The following is a 12,943-nucleotide window of genomic DNA, read 5'->3' on the forward strand; positions in this document are numbered from 1 at the left end:
GACATCAGGTGCGTCCCCGGTCCCGCGGCACCCTCCTAGAGGAGGAAGGTGCTGTGGGCGGGGCTGCAGCCACGGAGTGGGGGAGGACTGTGGGTGGGGCCAGAGGATTGGGGTGCTGTGGGCGGGGCCAGAGGAAAGAAGCACTGTGGGTGGGGTGGAAGGGGGGAGGCACTGTGGGCGGGGCCGGAGAGGGGAGGTGCTGTGGGTGGGGTCAGAGGAGGGGGCGTTATGGGAGGGGTTGGAGGTGGGAGGTGCTGTGGGCGGGGCTGGTGGTGAAGGTGCTGTGGGCAGAGTCTGAGGGGGGAGGTGCTGTGGGCGGGGTCTGAGGGGGAGGTGCTGTGGGCGGGGCTGGAGGGGAAGGTGCTGTGGGCGGGGTCTGAGGGGGAGGTGCTGTGGGCGGGGCTGGAGGGGGAGGTGCTGTGGGCGGGGCTGGAGGGGAAGGTGCTGTGGGCGGGGTCTGAGGGGGAGGTGCTGTGGGTGGGGCTGGAGGGGGAAGTGCTCTGGGCAGTGCTGGGGGAGGTGCTGTGGGCGGGGCTTGAGGGGGGGAGCTGCAGCCGGCGAGGAGGAGGGAGGTGCTGTGGGTGGGGTTGAAGTCGGGGAGGTGCTGTGGTCGGGGTGGAGAAAGGAGATGCTGTGGGCGGGGCCGGACGGGAGAGGTGCAGTGGGCGGGGCCGCAGCCAGGCTTATGCCGCTCTCCTGCAGGGGTGCGCTAATGGGATGGGGGCGTCTCACCCCAGGTGGGGGAACCGCACCATCTGGCTGCAGACCCCTGGGTGCCCCCTTGTGCCAGGTCCGTCAGGGGCACAGGCCCGGCAGCACGCTGACTCGGCGCCCGGCGTGCCGGGCCGGCAGGGAGGGCTCCAGAGGCTGATCCTGCCTGTATTTTAAGGCCTGAGTTTCAGAGCGGCCTCCCGGCCCTTTGCTGAGCTCCAGCGCCCCCTGGTGTCGGCAAGGCGGGTGAGGGAGGCGCGCCTCTGGGTCTCGGGCCTGCCCTCCGGCAGCCCACCCGCACCCCAGGACCTGGAGGCCGCCACCAGCACTACCCTGGGGAGGACGTTGAGAACCTGGAGCAAGGCCTATTTGGGTCTGAAATCCAGAAACGTAAGAACGCCGGAGAAGCTGGGGTCTCCTCCAGGAGAAGCCAGGCCTCGAGAGCCCGCTGCTGGGAGCCCCGACGGCAGAGCTGGTGGCAGAGCCTTCCGCACAGACCCGTCCTTCCTAGGAGGCTGGGAGCTGGCATTCTGGCTTTGACTCAGAATTGCCCGCCCTGCCACGAGGGCTGAGTCCAGCCCAGAAAGGGGAGGGCTGCTGCCCAAAGAGAGGGACTGATGTGGTCCTCCTGGGCCTGCTAGCGTCGGATGCTCTCCAGGGACGGCTCTCAAAGCCCACATGCATGAGGGGAAATCAGGCTGTCTGGAAGAAAGCGTGGAAGCTGCTCGCTAGAGACACGGCTCTGTGATTCTCCCAGAAAGTGTCCTGTCGGAGGCTCAGGACTTCCTAGTGAAGCAGCTAGGACAAGCTGGGCATACTGAAAATCACGGGGAAATAAACCTGCAGGCCTGGGCATGGCCATTGGGTATACGATAAATTCTGTGGCACCCAGCCTCGTACAACGGCTTCGGTTTCGGGACAGACAAGGTCACCCTGTGGGACCACCCGTAGCTGGAACACCAGTTCCCTTCGCAGCCTCCTGATGAGAAATGATCTCCGAACAGAAGGTGCAGGGCAGACCTGCAGGCGTGCAGGGCCCTTCTCCCAGTCTGTTCCCATGGATTCCTTGCTGCTCACACTCAAGGGTCTGCGTCCAGCCTGCGAGGGCTGCCTGCCGCGGTCCCTCCTGGTCTTCTGTCTTTGTAGATTTGCAGAACAACATAGCCTCACCTGTGGGAGAGGTTTCCCAAACGTCACCTTCACTCAGCACTGCTGCTCAGTCCCCAGGCAGGTGGCACCTGGGAGAGGGTGACAGGCTTGGCTACTGGAGTGTCCCGAAGGTTGCTGGTTCCTGGCCCCAGCAACGCTGACTCCCTGGGAGACAGATGAGCCCCTCCAGGGTGGTACTGTTGGTCTGTTTTGGTCAGTGAAGTGCTCAGCTCCAGGGCCATGCCTGGCACAGGGAAGGTGCATCTTCAGTACTGGGTGATGTTGGATGAACACCTGGATCCCTTTTTCTTCAAACTGAAGTCTGCAACCCAGGTGCCCTTGCCTACTTAACGACTGCTCCATCTGAGCAAGTGACACGGTGCCACTCATATGCATAGGTGGGCAGGGGCTGGTGGGTCTGCTGCTGGCTAGACAGAAGGTCTGGGAGGGGCTTTGAGCATCCTGACCACGTCTACTCTCGATCAGGCTTGGAAGGCAGCATGTAATTAGGTCATGTCGAGCCTCCAAGGACCAGAGCTGGGGAAGCCATAGCTCTCTGTCTTGCGCTTTTCTGGGTGCCAAAGCCATTACCTCCTGCTTTTGGAGGTCCTGTTGCCAGGGTGAAAGGCAGGATGGGTTCATGACTCATGGCATCGAACCCTCCAGCCTGTTAAATCTTAATGCAATTGGCAAACACCTGTTTTTAGTTTCTGATTTTAAGGGCCATTTCCCTGGAGTTCACTGTTAGGTATAATGTGGGGTGTTATGTTAAGGAATATTCATCATATGAAAACAGCTCCTGTGCACCCTGACTTTTATTTTTCCAGGAAGCAGTAGGTGTCTATCTTTACTACAACCTTTTCTAGTGTCAGAGCCAGGGAGGTTTCCATGGAGGTCCAGTCAACCCAGTTGGGGCCGGTTCCTTTGGTGGACACCCCTGTCCTTCCCCCTGGTGGAAGATCTGCTGACCCCTTAGCCCGTCCCTGGACCCCCAGCAGAGCTGGGCCTACTGCTCTGCTTCCTTCCGTGCAGCCCTGGATGTCCCAGGGATGCAGTTTCCGTGGAAAATGCACTGCCTTCCCTGCAGTCTATCCCCAGCTCCTGCTGTACCAAAGCCTGCTTCTCACTCCACAGAATTCAGAAAGGGGAAGACCTTGCCTGCCCCCAGGCCCCTTCCCTTCTTCAATTCTTCACAGTTGAATGAAGCCAGCCGTTTCCCTGCACCTAGGGCCATCTGCTAAGACACACTTCCCCCTCCAATCTGAGTGTCACTTTCCCTGCTGAGACTCTGAGAGATGCCCTAGACCCTCCTAGTCTTCCTCTGTATCTGACTCCTCCTGTCATTCTGAGAGAGGGTGGTGCCCTCCCTGGGAACTCTCAGCACACCAGCTGGACCCCTCTGTTCCAGCAACACTCACTGTTCTGTCATTTCTGCTCTCCCTCCCTGGGCCATCGCTGAGGCACCTCTCCCCTCTGCTGGGACCCCCAGCCTCACTGTTCTCTCGCCGCGTCTCCTGTGACTGTTCCTTTCCGCCATGGCTTTCTTGCAGCCCAGCCTCTTTCCCCATCGTCTTCACCCTTGTCAATTTTCCCCTCAAGTCCACTGGGAACAGTCCATTCTTTATCATTCCAAATGTTTGTCTGGAAAAATATCCAACCCAACCATTGCAGTGGCATCATGTTGTCATCCTGCTTGCCATTAGCACTGGTACCTTTGAGACTGGTGACCAGCCACACCTCTGCTGTCAGGTTGTCACAGGGCCCAGCCTCTCTACCTGCAGCTGCCACCGATACTTCCCACACTGGCATCCAAGAAATGGGCATGTGCAATATTCCAGAGAATCAATATCCCATGCCTGCACCCTCACTGCTAAGGAGTTGAGGAAGCACACATTTCAGATAGAGATGGAAAGATAGAGTGGAAAAGCTAAAAGAGGGTTAGCGTGGGAGCTGAGCAGATGATTTACAGAGTATGACACATGCAGTTTCACAATCATGTGTCTGGGTGGGGTTTTAGTTTTCTATGTTCTACTCTGGCTTTCTTGTGCTTCTTGAATCTGAGGATTCATGTTTATCAGTTCTGGAAAATGTGCATGCATTTCCTCTGCCCCAGTGGCCAGTCTCTCTCTCCCTTTGGGACTTTGATGATTTACGTATTGGTCCTTCTAGCCCTTTGCGTCATCCCTCTCACTTTATTCTGCCTCCTATCTCTTTATTTTCCCATGCATATTCTGGGTAATTTATTAAATCTATTGCATTCATCTGCTAAGGCTCCTCCAACAAAGTACTACAGATAGGGCAGTTTAAACAACAGAAATTCATTTTCCTGCAGTTCTGGAGACTGGAAGTCTGAGATCAAGGTGCTGGCAGGACTTGTTCCTCTGGGGCCTCTCTCCTTGGCTTGTCTTCTTCCTGTCTTTATGTGATCACCTCTCTGTGTGTATCCTAATCTCCTATTGTAAGGGCACTAGTCATATTGGATTAAGGCCCACCATAATGACCTCAGTTTAAATTAATTACTCCTTTAAAGACCTATCTCCAAATACGTTCACTTCCTGAGTTACTGGGGGTAAGACTTCAGCATGAATTGTGGGGGGACACACTTCAGCCTAGTATGTCTGTTTTCCAGTTCACTAATTCTCTCTTCAGCTGAATCTAATTTGCTTTTTAAGTATTCCACTAAGTTTCAATTCTGAGTACCTATATAGCCATTTGTAAAGGTTTGTTTTGGTTCTATTTTGAATAAAATCTTATTTGCCAGGCATGGTGGCTCATGCCTGTAAACTCAACACTTTGTGAGGCTGAGGCAGGAGGATTGCTTGAGCCCAGGATTCCAAGACTAACCTAGGCAACAAAGTGAGATCCCATCTGTACAAAAAAAAAAATTTAAAAATTAGCCAGATGTGATGGTGCATGCCTGTACTCCCAGCTACTTGGGAGGCTGAGGTGGGAGGATCAGTTGAGCCTGGGAGGCTGAGGTTGTAGTGAACCGTGATTATACTCCAGCCTGGGAAACAGAGTGAGACCCTGTCACACACACACACACACACACACACACATATCTTATTTACACACTCACAATCTGGTTCTCAGAATTTAGATTTCTTCATTTTGAAATGTATTTAACCCTTTCCTTGCTGTTTACTTTCAGGTTGTTTAGATGAAGTGCTGAAAGGTGCAGATCTTCCTATATCTGATAAATGCTGAACCCCTGAGCCCAATCTGGAAGCCCCCATCCTCATGCTATGGGGACCACATTGGGAGCCTGTGGTATGATTTTTTCTTTGTTTATGACAAACACCTTGGGTTGACCTGAGCTCGAGCTCAGCAAAGGGACTAAATGTTAACTTCTTAGTTTAGAATGCCATGTGGTGTAAATCTGGATCCCTCATATGCTTAAGAGACAAGCCTGGGGTCTGATTATTTAGGAAAACTTTTTCCACCCAGAATCCATGATGTGCCCATCAACGGGTGTCATCCCCTTCCTGAAAGTCAGCCATAGCTGGCACCCCCTGGCCCTGGGCTCGAGGCACTGCACGGGCTTCCGGGGAGCAGCAACTCTGCCAGCCTTGCCCACACCGCCTGTTTCTGATGTGTTCCCCACTCTGCAGCATGACACCCAGACCCCACCACACTCTACAGCTGGGGTATCACAGTGGGGTGGAGACCCTCATAACATCCCCTCAGGAATCTGGAGGGTCCCCAGTCTGAAGACTGCTCAGGAAGTGGGTCCAGACCAACACCTCTGGCTGGAAGAGCTGCACCCAGCGTGGATGAGATAGATCCTCATTTGAATCTGTTCCACCAGGAAAAACTCACTGTCTTCAAGGTGTCCATCTGTCTTAGATGTGGGGCTTCAGGCACATCAGATAACCTCTCAGGGCCTCCAAAACCTCCCCTGGAAGGCTGCAATGATGCCTCCTGGGAGGGCAGGGACAGGTTTAAGTGGTGTGATTCTGGGCCAGGCCTGCAGTTACTGCCCATCAAAGGCAGCTCTTAGTATCTCCCTATTGCACCTGGCAGTGCCTCAAGACATAGGGCCCCTTGGAATGATACTCTTTATTTTTCTCCTTGCTGTTGCCTTCTTTCTTCAGCTGGACTACAGAAAGGCAGGCAGCCACTGCCTAGAGAAGGGTGAGGACCGCAGAGACCGAACAGCTCCTCCCATGTCCACATCAGCCCCGTCTGAGCGGGTCCTAGAATGCAGCCTGCTTTGCCGCCTTCTCTGCCCACAGCGCTCTGCCTGGGGCTCCAGTCCAGCAGCATCTGTGTGGCTGCAGCTCCCTGCCAAGTGTCAAAGAAGAGGGAGGCCATGTACCCTCCCACCTCACCACAGCCCTGGGAGCTGCTCTGTCAGCCAGCCCTACTGTCAGCAACCTCAGTCCCCACCACACTTCCCACCACGTTGCAGCTGTCCCGAGGCCCGCCTGGTGTGCTGGTGCCCTGGCAGGTGCGAAGGCCCCTGCTGGCCTCACTCCTACCCAGAAGCCTGCACTGGAGGCCTCAGGGACTGGAGGTGATCACTCAGGGCCAGGCCTGCTGTTCAGCCACACAGCACTGGGCTTGGAGGCCCAGGGAGGGCCTGCTTGTCTTTGCTGACACCCTCCCCAAAGGGTGTGTGGAACTTGCAGACCTCCGTCTGTGCCCCTTCCCACAGCATTCCCGTCCTGCTGTGGCCCTACCTCGCTCCTTTCCAACTGAGAGCCTCATCTCTCCTGGGGCATCTTGGAACCAGAGCTCTCCCCTGAGCCTGCCTTCGCTGGATCTGCCTGCTGAGGGGCAAGGCGGGCTGGCAGGAGTGGTGCAGGAGCTGCAGGCCTGGGGACTCGGGCTCTTCTCAGGCCCCCTTGGACGGGCTGTTGAGGAGGAGAGTCAGTTCTGCCATCACAGTCCAGCCCTGGAGGGTCCGTCTGTTCTCTAGAGCTGGTCTTCGGGCCAGTCCAGGGGGTCACCTCCACATGCCACTTCCCAGGGTCTTTCTTGGTCTCCATTCAAAGCAGGGTTCTTTACAGTCCTACAGAGAGGAACCAACATTTCACGGGTGAGCTGTGCACATGCCCCTCTGCCTGATGGGCCCTACACTGCTGAGAAATGAGGCAAAGAGCCCAGGAATAGCTGTTAGCCACTGCCAACCACTGCCCATCATTGCCAACCACTGCTAACTACTGCTGACCACTGCTGACCACTGCTGACCATTGCCCACCACTGCCAACCATTGCCAACCACTGCTAACCACTGCCAACAACTGCAAATCATTACCAACCACTGCTTACCATGTCTAACCATTGCCAACCAGTGCCAACCACTGCCAACTACTACCAACAACTGATAACCACTGTTAAGTGTTGCTAACCACTGCCAACCACTGATAACCACTGCTAGCCATTGGCAACCACTGCTGACCATTGCCAACCACTACTAACCACTTCCAACAACTACTGACCACTGCAAATAATTGCCACCCACTGCAAATAATTGCTGACCAACCACTGCTAACCATTTCTAGCCACTGCCAACCAGTGCCAACCACTGCCAACTACTGTCAACTACTGATAACCACTGTTAAGCATTACTAACCACTGCTGACCACTGCCAATGACTGCCAACCATTGCTGACCACTGCCAACCATTGATAACCACTACCAATCATTGCTAACCACTGCTAACCGTTGCTAACCACTGTCAACCACTACCAACCATTGCCAATCATTGCCAACCACTGCTAGACACTGCCAATCATTGCCAACTGTTGCCAATGACTGCTAAGCACTGCCAACCACTGCCAACAAGCCATTTTCCCTGAGCAGCCTCAAGCTCTGGGAAGAGATGTGAGGGTTAGAGTCGGGGGAGAGTCCCCATCAAGGAGCGACCCCCCCGCCCAGCACCGCCGCTGCTCTCATCCTTACCCTCCCTGTCCTTTCTACCCAGCGATCCTTCTCCCAACTAGAAGCTCCTGACACACCTCATCCTGAACCCTCAGGACTCTTCTAAACTAGACAGAAGTTTAGTGCTGCAGCTCGAAGCCTGGAGAGAAACCCATATCTGCAGAAGTGCCTCGTGTTGAGGACACCTGTCCCCCCCCTCACCCAACCATGGGCGAACCCAAGCAGGGTCAAAGATGGCTATGTGGGCCCTGCCTCTGGAGCAGCCTATTTGAATGGGACACTGGGGCCCCTGCTGTGGGCATGGGATGTCCTCTCTTGGGAGGCTCTTGGCCTGGTCCTCTCCAACCCACTGGGCTTCCTGGCACGGTCGGCCATGTCTGGGTGGGGCTTAGCCCAGGAATGCTCAGGACACACAGAGCCTCAGGAGGCACACACAGGGAAGAGGCCTTCAACAGACTGTGGTGTACAAATAAAGACAGATAAAGACACAAGGTCCAGGCAGGCCAGAATCGAGTGGATATAGTGTGGACTGTAAGATCCTCTGACTCCAGTCAGTGCGGTTCAACAAAAGCTGAATTTTCTGCACAGTGACAGACAGGATGCCTTGCGGGACAGCACTGACCTGGGTTTCCACCTTCCCCAATTCCTATCTCAGCAAGCCCAGCTATTGCACATACCTGTAATATTTAAAGGCTTTTTTGGAATCTCAACTGGGAAATGCATGACCATATCCTCAAGAGAAGTAAATACTGAGTTTCCAGAATGGCACTTTGCCGTCATGGTTTGATGATTATTCATGAGGTTTCCAAGTGGTGACCGAGGGCTGGGCTGCAGTGCATAGCAAGGAAACTGTTCCTTCCACTCTGGAAGCTGACTCTCCCATGATTTATTTTTGCAAGTTGCAGGCAGGCATTGCTAAAGGCAATAGGAAAGTCTCCTGATTTTAGAAGGTAATAACCCCCAGACAGATAGGAAAGTTTAATTTTGAAAGTGCTTGTAGTAGCAAGGTGCTGACTTGTGTGTTCAGAGGGGTCCCATTTTGACAAAAAGCAACACCTATGTAGAGAAAGGGGTGCGTTCATCTTTTATGAACACAGAGAGAGGTGAGGAAGAATAAGCAATGAAAAACTAAATGATTACCCCTGGAAAGGATGGATGAGGGAGGAGGAGCTCGCGGGTGATTTCTTTACACACTTATGTGTGATCCTTGTTGAGAAAGAACAAGAAGCACTTCTATTTCTCATGTCCTTCCTTTGACAGGGATAAGATGATTTTCCCAGAGTTACACAGAGGTGGCAGAGCAGATGAGCAGTTCTCTTTGTGTTTTGCTCAGGAGCATTAACTGAGGTCCTACTGTCTGCACATCCCAAAGTGAGGTACCAGAGACACGCCATACCCTTGGGTAGCAGAGATACAGCCAAGACCTGGAGCCTTAAGCTGGACCAGGGTATATAGGTGCTTTCACATGATTCCCCAAGACGGTTTCCCATAAAATTGTATCCTTCATCCCACAATGCTCGTCACAGAATGTCTCGCACACAGTAAGACATGTTGTTTTTGACCTCCTGTTTTCCAGATTTATTTTTTCATTCACTTATTGAGCACCTGCTGTGTGCCAAGCTGTGTCTACAAGGCAGACAGAGAGATGAGAGACTGCAGGGCGACGTGGCCAAAGCTATGATGGGCAACCGCTCAGGGTGCTTTGGGACCACACAGAGGGGCTTGCAAATCCGGTGGAGGGTCCTGGAAGTCTTCACGGAGGTGCTGTTCAAGTTGAGTTTTACAGACCAGAAGGAACTAACCAGACAGAGGAGTGAGTGTTCCAGGCACAGGGGCACAGACACCAAAGCTCAGAGGCCTGGTGTGGCCAAGCCAGCGTCTGTGCAGGTACATGTGATTTCACACCGGAGGGGCTGGAGGATGCCACGTCACTGAGGAAGGAGGGTGCCGAGATGGGCAGTTGCCCTGACGAGGTGGGAGAGACAGGAGATGTGCCTTGAAGAAAAATTACTCTAAGAATGGAGTCATCCAGGTAGAAAGGACAGATTTAACACATACATTTACTTTCTTCCTTCTGTTCCCTTCTGAAACCCCCCTGAAATGACAGTAAAGAGATTTTTCAAATGGCATAAACTCACAACTACAAAGAACATGGAGAGAGAGCACAGCGACATTCTTATGGCAGGAGAGGGGCTGGGTAGGGCACACCTGGGAAGGTGGGGGTGAGGAAACCAAAGAAGTAACTCAAGAAAGTCCCCAGAGTGGAAGGGTAGCGGTTTCCAGATGAAAGTCCCAAAAGTTTCCAGCACAGTCGGTGAAAACATGTTCACATCAAGGCTTGTGAACTGAGGTTTCACAATGGTGGGCAAAGCAAGGCACCTAGAAGTTTCAGATCAGAAATAAACAACTGGGAATTAGGATGATTTCACGTGTTTCAGTGGCAACCTTGGGAGTTACCAAAGGGGCCACGCCTTTACAAGGCCGAGGGAAAACCATTTGCAAGCTAGAAAAATGTATTTAGCCAAGCCATTGACATTGTAGCCTCCTGAGTCTGGCATGGCTGAAGACGCTCCTGCTGGACTCAATCTTCCTGCTAATAAAGGGAAAAAAGAAAACACTAACGAACTCGGAAATAAGGCAAAAGAAAAAATCCCCAGAAATTTGAAGGCACTGGAAAGTTAAATAAATAAATAAACAAATGAGCATGCAGAGCTGAGAGAAGGGGAAGCTTCTGGTTCTGTTTGTTTTTCTAGTGTTTATGCTGAGAGCAGGCCAAAGACAGCACTATACAGGGTGGATGCGTGACTCTGATAGAAAAGCTCCAAAGATTTGAAAACTAAATAATACACTTCTTAATAATCCATGGATCAAAGAAAAACTCAGAAGGAAAATCAAAAAATGTTCTGAGCTGAATGATAAGAAGACAGAATATATATGAATATATATATATTAGACAGATGCCTATATTAGAAAAGAAAAAAAGGTATCAAATGATGGCCTCAGCTTTCTCCTTAAGAAAATAGAGGCCCGGTAAGGCAGTTCATGGCTGTAATCTCAGCAATTTGGGAAGCAAAGGCAGGAGGATCGCTTGAGCCCAGGAGTTCAAGGCTGCTACTGCATTCGGCCTGGGTGACCCTGTCAAGGAAAGGAAAGGAGAAAGGAAAAGGGAAAAAGAAGAAAGAGAGGAAAGAAAAGAAAGGAAGAGAGGAAGGAAGGAAGGAAGGAAAGAAGGAAAGAAGGAAGAGTGGAAGGAAGGAAGGAAGGAAGAGTGCAAGGAAAGAAGGAAGGAAGGAAACAAGAAAGGAAGTAAATTAACTGAGAATAAGTAGAAGGAAGTAACAAAGACAAGGGCAGAAATCAATAAAATATGATGCACACATTAGAGAAAAGTAAAAAAGCCCAAGATTGGTTTCTTGAGTAGATGTACAAAATTGATAAACTTCCCAGCTAGACTCATAAAAAAAAATCAAGTAATCAAGCAAGCAAAAAAGAATATAAACTGCCAGTTTTAGGAATGAGAAAGCAGCACTACAGATGCTATAGACATTAAAAGACTATCTAGAGATTAGTGTGAATACCTTTATGCCTATAAACTTGACTTGCATAAAATAGATTTCTTGAAATATGACAAAGCAAATGCATGATAAAACAGAAAATATGAATGGCCCATATACTTAATAAATACATTACATTTATTTTTAAGAACCTTTCTATGAAAACATCTTCAGGACTATATGCTTCCATCAGTGAATTAAAAAAAAAGTTTAGAGATAAAATAGCACTAGGTTTACACAAACTCTCCTTCCACAGGAGGAAGGAAACTCCTGAACTAACCCTAACCCTAACCCTAACCAGGCCGCATAATCCTAGTGCTATAACCTGGCAAAGATGTCACAAAAAAGAGACAATTTCAGAGCAATATTTCTCATGAAAAAATTTTAAAAATATTCTACAAAGTATTAGTAAATTTAATTTAGACATATTATATATTTATATATTATCTATATTTATAATTTATATAAATAAATACAATATGTATATGTATCTACATATACATACATCTATACGTGTACATTAAAAAACACTGCAAAATATTAGCAAATCTAACCTAAATATGTATATGTGTATGTTATAGATATGTTTCACATATATACATGAAAATATAATGTAATCGAATTGGCTTAACATGTAGAAATCAAGCAATACAATTCTGCAAAATAAAACAGAAAAACCAAACAATCTTTTCAACAGAAGCTAAAAAAACATTTGACAAAATTCAACCCATATTGATGATAAAAACCCTCAGCAAACTAGGAAGAGAAAGGAACATCAATCTGATAAAAAAAAAAAAATTTACAAAAAAGCCATGCTTACTAGGGAGTGAATAATTAGTTACTTAATAATGAGTGAATAATTAAATACTTTCCCACTAAGACTGGGGACAAAGCAAGATGACTTTTCTCATCACTTCCATCCAACATTGTAACAAGGGTCCTAGCCATTGCAGTAAATTAAGAAAGAAAAATAAAAGTCATTAAGTTCCAAAAGGAAATAAAGTCGCCTTTGTTCACAGACAATATGATTGCTTATATAGAAAATCTTAAGGAATATACAAAACAATCAATCAAGCTACACAGTGTATTTAGCAAAATCAAAGGATATAAAGTTATGGTGCAAAAATAGTTTTTTAAATAAACTAGCAGCAAACAATTGGAAAATGAAAATTTAAAAATCCATTTACAGTAGGATCAAACGCATAAAAGACTTAGGATTAAAGTTAAAAAATGTGTAAGTTTACTACACTGAAAACTATTAATACTGAAATCTTGTTAGTGCTGTGTGTGCTAAGGTGTTTCATTTGGGGAAGTGTGCTGACGTCTGTAATTAATAAACTGGGTTAATGGACAATTAGAGGGCTGGATAGGTGAATAGATATGTGAGAAAGCAAATATAGTAAAATGTTTCTGGTAGAATCTCGGTGGGTGTTCACTGAAGATTTGAAAGTTTTCTTAACAAACTTGAAAAAAAAAAAAAAAAAACCCGAGACATTTGCAGATAAGCAAGTTCTTTCAAAAAAGTTGCTTCTCAAATACCAGCTCTCAGTGAATGTGGGAGGAGGTGCTCCTGCAAAGCAAGAGTGAGTCAGGAAGTGAGAAGCAGCAGAACTAGACAGGAGGGGTGAAGGGAATCTCCAGGAG

At 49.6% G+C, this 12,943-nt stretch overlaps 1 protein-coding gene across 41 annotated transcripts in view; it reads left to right on the plus strand.

Annotated features, from left to right (window-relative positions):
• COPS9 (COP9 signalosome subunit 9) overlaps window positions 1-12,943 on the plus strand; it is a 394,021-nt gene that overhangs the window by 304,948 nt on the left and 76,130 nt on the right. The window contains exon 1 of one of the 41 annotated variants that reach the window (XM_050751522.1): window positions 1,398-1,401. The exons of the other annotated variants lie outside the window; for them this stretch is intronic. The gene's annotated coding sequence lies outside the window, so the exon portion shown is untranslated. Of the gene's footprint in view, window positions 1-1,397; window positions 1,402-12,943 lie in introns of those variants that run through there. 41 annotated transcript variants of the gene reach the window in all.

The sequence above is a fragment of the Macaca thibetana genome, chromosome 12 (assembly GCF_024542745.1).
Source record: "Macaca thibetana thibetana isolate TM-01 chromosome 12, ASM2454274v1, whole genome shotgun sequence".
NCBI classification, from domain to species: Eukaryota; Metazoa; Chordata; class Mammalia; order Primates; family Cercopithecidae; genus Macaca; species Macaca thibetana.